This window comes from Sus scrofa, chromosome 16 (assembly GCF_054392235.1).
Source record: "Sus scrofa isolate SSC_HxYL_T2T_F1_AM1 chromosome 16, Sscrofa_HxYL_maternal_Yorkshire_Landrace_v2.0, whole genome shotgun sequence".
Lineage (NCBI taxonomy): Eukaryota > Metazoa > Chordata > Mammalia > Artiodactyla > Suidae > Sus > Sus scrofa.
In genome coordinates, this window is record NC_139398.1 from 4,535,926 (window position 1) to 4,542,686 (window position 6,761).

The window sequence follows — 6,761 nt, forward strand, 5'->3', positions numbered from 1 at the left end:
AAATATGCTGCATATAATCCACTGCATTCAATCGGGATGATTTGGGCCATGCTGCATAAAATCCACTGCATTCCATCGGGATGCATTGGGCCTCGCTGCATGGACTCCACTGCATACAATCGGGATCCATTGCGCCACAATGCATGGAATCTTCTGCATTCATTGATGCTGCATGGAATCCACTGCATTCAATTGGGATGCTTTGGGCCATGCTGCATATAATCCAGTGCATTCAATCGGGATGCATTTGGCCTCGCTCCATGGACTCCACTGCATACAATAAGGATCAATTGCAACACAATGCATGGAATCCTCTGCATTCAATGATGCTCCATTGAATCCAGTGCACTCAATCAGGATGCTTTGGGCCATGCTGCATAAAATCCACTGCATTCAATAGGGTTCCAACACTTCACGCTGCATGGAATCCACTGCATTCAATCAGGATGCTTTGGGCCATGCTTAATAAATTCCACTGCATTCAACAACGCTGCATGGAATCCACCGAATTTAATTGGGATACATTATACTAAGCTGTATCGAATCCACTGCATTCAATCAGGATGCATTTTACCACATTGCATGGAGTTCACTGCATTCAATCATGCTGCACGTAATCCACTGCATTCAATCAGGATGCTTTGGGCCATGCTGCATAAAATCCACTGCATTCAATCATGCTGCACGTAATCCACTGCATTCAATCGGGATGCATTTTACCAGGCTGCATGGAATCCACTGCATTCAATCACGCTGCATGGAATCCACTGCATTCAATCGGGATGCATTTTACCAGGCTGCATGGAATCCACTGCATTCAATCACGCTGCATGGAATCCACTGCATTCAATCACGCTGCATGGAATCCACTGTATTCAATCAGGATGCATTTTAATAAGCTGCATGGAATCCATTCAGTCATCACGCTGCATGGACTCCGCTGCATACAGTCGGGATCCATTACGCCACAATGCATGGAATCCTCTGCATTCAATCGGGATGCATTTTACCAGGCTGCATGGAATCCACTGCATTCAATCACGCTGCATGGAATCCACTGCATTCAATCAAGCTGCATGGAATCCACTGCATTCAATCAGGATGCATTTTACCAGGCTGCCTGGAATCCATGCATTCATCACACTGCATGGACTCCACTGCATACAATCGGGATCCATTGCGCCACAATGCATGGAATACTCTGCATTCAATGATGCTCCATGGACTCCACTGCATTCAATCAGGATGCTTTGGGCCATGCTGCATAAAATCCACTGCATTCAATCATGCTGCATGGAATCCACTGCATTCAATCATGCTGCATAATATCCACTGCATTCAAAATATTCCATTTCTTCACGCTGCATGGAATCCACTGCATTCAATCGGGATGCATTTTACCTCGCTGTATGGAGTATACTGCATTCAATCTCAATGCATGGAATCCACTGCATTCAATCGGGATGCTTTGGGCCATGCTGCAAAAAATCCACTGCAATCAATCAGGATGCATTGGCCCTCGCTGCATGGACTCCACTGCATACAATCCGGATCCATTGCGCCACAATGCATGGAATAGTCTGCATTCAATGATGCTGCATGGAATCCACTGCATTCCATCGGGATGCATTTTACCACACTGCATGGAGTACACTGCATTCAATCACAATGGATGGATCCAATGCATTCAATCGGGATGCTTTGGGCCATGCTGCAGAAAATCCACTGCATTCAATGACGCTGCATGGAATTGACTGCATTCAATCATGCTGCATATAATCCACTGCTTACAATAGGGTTCAATTTCTTCACGCTGCATGGAATCCACTGCATTCAATCACGCTGCATGGAATCCACTACATTCAATAGGGATGCATGTTCCCACGCTGCATGGAGTACACTGCATTCAATCAAAATGCATGGAATCCACTGCATTCAATCGGGATGCTTTGGGCCATGCTGCATACAATCCACTGCATTCAATCGGGATGCATTGGGCCTCACTGCATGGACTCCACTGCATATAATCGGGATCCATTACACCACAATGCATGGAATCATCTGCATTCAATGACGCTGCATGGAATCCACTGCATTCAATCAGGATGCATTTTACCAGGCTGCATGGAATCCATGCATTCATCACGCTGCATGGACTCCACTGCATACAATCGGGATCCATTGCGCCACAATGCATGGAATCCTCTGCATTCAATCAGGATGCTTTGGGCCATGCTGCATAAAGTCCACTGCATTCAATCATGCTCCATTAAATCCACTGCATTCAATCAGGCTGCATAAAATACACTGCATTCAATAGGGTTCCATTACTTCACACTTCATGGAATACAGTGCATTCAATCACGCTTCATGGAATCCACTGCATTCAATCGGGATTCATTTTACCACGCTGCATGGAGTTCACTGCATTCAATCACAATGCATGGAATCCACTGCATTCAATCGGGATGCTTTGGGCCATGCCTCATAAAATCCACTGCATTCTATCGGGATGCCTTGGGCTTCGCTGCATGGACTCCACTGCATACAATCAGGATCCATTGCGCCACAATGCTTGGAATCCTCGCATTCATTGAGGCTTCATGGAATCCACTGTATTCAATCGGGATGCTTTGGGCATGCTGCATAAAATCCACTGCATTCAATCATGCTTCATGGAATCCACTGCACTCAGTCATGCTGCATAAAATCCACTGCCTACAATAATGTTCCATAACTTCACACTGTATGGAATACACTTCATTCCATCATGCTGCATGGAATCCACTGCATTTAATCGGGATGTTTTGGGCCATGCTGCATATAATCCACTGCATTCAATTGGGATGCATTGGGCCTCACTGCATGGACTCCACTGCATACAATCGGGATCCATTGCGCCACAATGCATGGAATCCTCTGCATTCAATGACGCTGCATGGAATCCACTGCATTCAATCGGTATGCTTTGGGCCATGCTGTATAAAATCCACTGCATCAATCATGCTGCATAATATTCACTGCATTCAATAGTGTACCTTTTCTTCACACTGCATGGAATACACTGCATTCAATCACGCTGTATGGAATAAACTGCATTCAATCGGGATGCATTTAACCACGCTGCATGGATTACACTGCATTCAATGACGCTGCATGGAATCCACTGCATTCAATCGGGATGCTTTGGGGCATGCTTCATGAAATCCACTGCATTCAATCATGCTGCATGGAATCCACTGCATTCAATAGGGTTCCATTTCTTCACGCTGAATGGAATACAGTGCATGCAATCACGCTCCATGGACTCCACTGCATACAATCTGGATCCATTGAGCCACAATGAATGGAATCCTCTGTATTCAATGACGCTGCATGGAATCCACTGCGGTGAATCAGGATGCTTTGGGCCATGCCGCATATAATCTACTGCATTCCATTGGGAAGCATTTGGCCTCGCTGCATTGACTCCACTTGATAAAATCGGGATCCATTGCGCCACAATGCATGGAATCCTCTGAATTCAATGACGCTGCATGGAATCCACTGCAATCAATCGGGATGCTTTGGGCCATGCTGCATAAAATCCACTGCATGCAATCATGCTGCATGGAATCCACTGCATTCAATAGGGTTCCATTGCTTCATGCTGCATGGAATCCACTGCATTCAATCACGCTGCATGGAATCCACTGCATTCAATCGGGATGCATTTTACCACGCTGAATGGAGTACACTGCATTCAATCACAATGCATGGAATCCACTGCATTGAATCGGGATGCTTTGGGCCATGCTGCATAAAATCCTCTGCATTCAATCATGCTGCATAAAATCCACTGCATTCAATAGGGTTCCATTTCTTCACACTACATGGAATACACTGCATTCAATCACGCTGTATGGAATAAACTGCATTCAATCCGGATGCATTTAACCACGCTGCATGGATTACACTTCATTCAATCACAATGCATGGAATCCACTGCATTCTATCAGGATGCTTTGGGCCATGCTGCAAAAAATCCACTGCATTCAATAGGGTTCCATTTCTTCACGCTGCATGGAATCTACTGCATTCAATAGGGTTCCATTTCTTCACGCTGCATGGAATACACTGCATTCAATCAGGATGCATGGAATCGACTCCATTCAATCAGGATGCATTATACAACGCTGCATGGATTACCCTGCATTCAATCACAATGCATGGAATCCACTCCATTCAATCGGGATGCTTTGGGCCATGCTGCAGAAAATCCACTGCATTCAATCGGGATGCATTGGGACTCGCTGCATAGACTCCACTGCATATAATCTGGATCCATTGCACCACAATGCATGGAATGCTCTGCATTCAAAGTCGCTGCATGGAATCCACTGCATTCAATCGGGATGCTTTGGGCCATGCTGCATAAAATCCACTGCATTCAATAGGGTTCCAACACTTCACGCTGCATGGAATCCACTGCATTCAATCAGGATGCTTTGGGCCATGCTTAATAAATTCCACTGCATTCAACAACGCTGCATGGAATCCACCGAATTTAATTGGGATATATTATACTAAGCTGTATCGAATCCACTGCATTCAATCAGGATGCATTTTACCACATTGAATGGAGTTCACTGCATTCAATCATGCTGCACGTAATCCACTGCATTCAATCAGGATGCTTTGGGCCATGCTGCATAAAATCCACTGCATTCAATCATGCTGAACGTAATCCACTGCATTCAATCGGGATGCATTTTACCAGGCTGCATGGAATCCACTGCATTCAATCACGCTGCATGGAATCCACTGCATTCAATCGGGATGCATTTTACCAGGCTGCCTGGAATCCATGCATTCATCACACTGCATGGACTCCACTGCATACAATCGGGATCCATTGCGCCACAATGCATTGAATACTCTGCATTCAATGATACTCCATGGACTCCACTGCATTCAATCAGGATGCTTTGGGCCATGCTGCATAAAATCCACTGCATTCAATCATGCTGCATGGAATCCACTGCATTCAATCATGCTGCATAATATCCACTGCATTCAAAATGTTCCATTTCTTCACGCTGCATGGAATCCACTGCATTCAATCGGGATGCATTTTACCTCGCTGCATGGAGTACACTGCATTCAATCTCAATGCATGGAATCCACTGCATTCAATCGGGATGCTTTGGGCCATGCTGCAAAAAATCCACTGCAATCAATCAGGATGCATTGGGCCTCGCTGCATGGACTCCACTGCATACAATCGGGATCCATTGCGCCACAATGCATGGAATCCTCTGCATTCAATGATGCTGCATGGAATCCACTGCATTCCATCGGGATGCATTTTACCACACTGCATGGAGTACACTACATTCAATCACAATGGATGGAATCCAATGCATTCAATCGGGATGCTTTGGGCCATGCTGCAGAAAATCCACTGCATTCAATCGGGATGCACTGGGCCTCGCTGCATGGACTCCACTGCATTCAATTGGTATCCATTGCGCTGCAATGCATGGAATCCTCTGCATTCAATGACACTGCATGGAATCCACTGCATTCAATCGGGATGCTTTGGGGCATGCTTCATGAAATCCACTGCATTCAATCATGCTGCATGGAATCCACTGCACTCCATCATGCTGCATAAAATCCACTGCATTCAATAGGGTTCCATTTCTTCACACTGCAGGGAATACAATGCATTCAATCGGGATGCATTTTAACACTCTGCATGGATTACACTGCTGCAAACATGCTGCATATAATCCACTGCATTCAATCGGGATGATTTGGGCCATGCTGCATAAAATCCACTGCATTCCATTGGGATGCATTGGGCCTCGCTGCATGGACTCCACTGCATACAATCGGGATCCATTGCGCCACAATGCATGGAATCTTCTGCATTCATTGATGCTGCATGGAATCCACTGCATTCAATTGGGATGCTTTGGGCCATGCTGCATATAATCCAGTGCATTCAATCGGGATGCATTTGGCCTCGCTCCATGGACTCCACTTCACACAATAAGGATCAATTGCAACACAATGCATGGAACCCTCTGCATTCAATGATGCTCCATTGAATCCAGTGCACTCAATCAGGATGCTTTGGGCCATGCTGCATAAAATCCACTGCATTCAATCATGCTGCATGGAATCCACTGCATTCAATCATGCTGCATAATATCCACTGCATTCAAAATATTCCATTTCTTCACGCTGCATGGAATCCACTGCATTCAATCGGGATGCATTTTACCTCGCTGTATGGAGTATACTGCATTCAATCTCAATGCATGGAATCCACTGCATTCAATCGGGATGCTTTGGGCCATGCTGCAAAAAATCCACTGCAATCAATCAGGATGCATTGGCCCTCGCTGCATGGACTCCACTGCATACAATCCGGATCCATTGCGCCACAATGCATGGAATAGTCTGCATTCAATGATGCTGCATGGAATCCACTGCATTCCATCGGGATGCATTTTACCACACTGCATGGAGTACACTGCATTCAATCACAATGGATGGATCCAATGCATTCAATCGGGATGCTTTGGGCCATGCTGCAGAAAATCCACTGCATTCAATGACGCTGCATGGAATCGACTGCATTCAATCATGCTGCATATAATCCACTGCTTACAATAGGGTTCAATTTCTTCACGCTGCATGGAATCCACTGCATTCAATCACGCTGCATGGAATCCACTGCATTCAATCAGGATGCATGTTCCCACGCTACA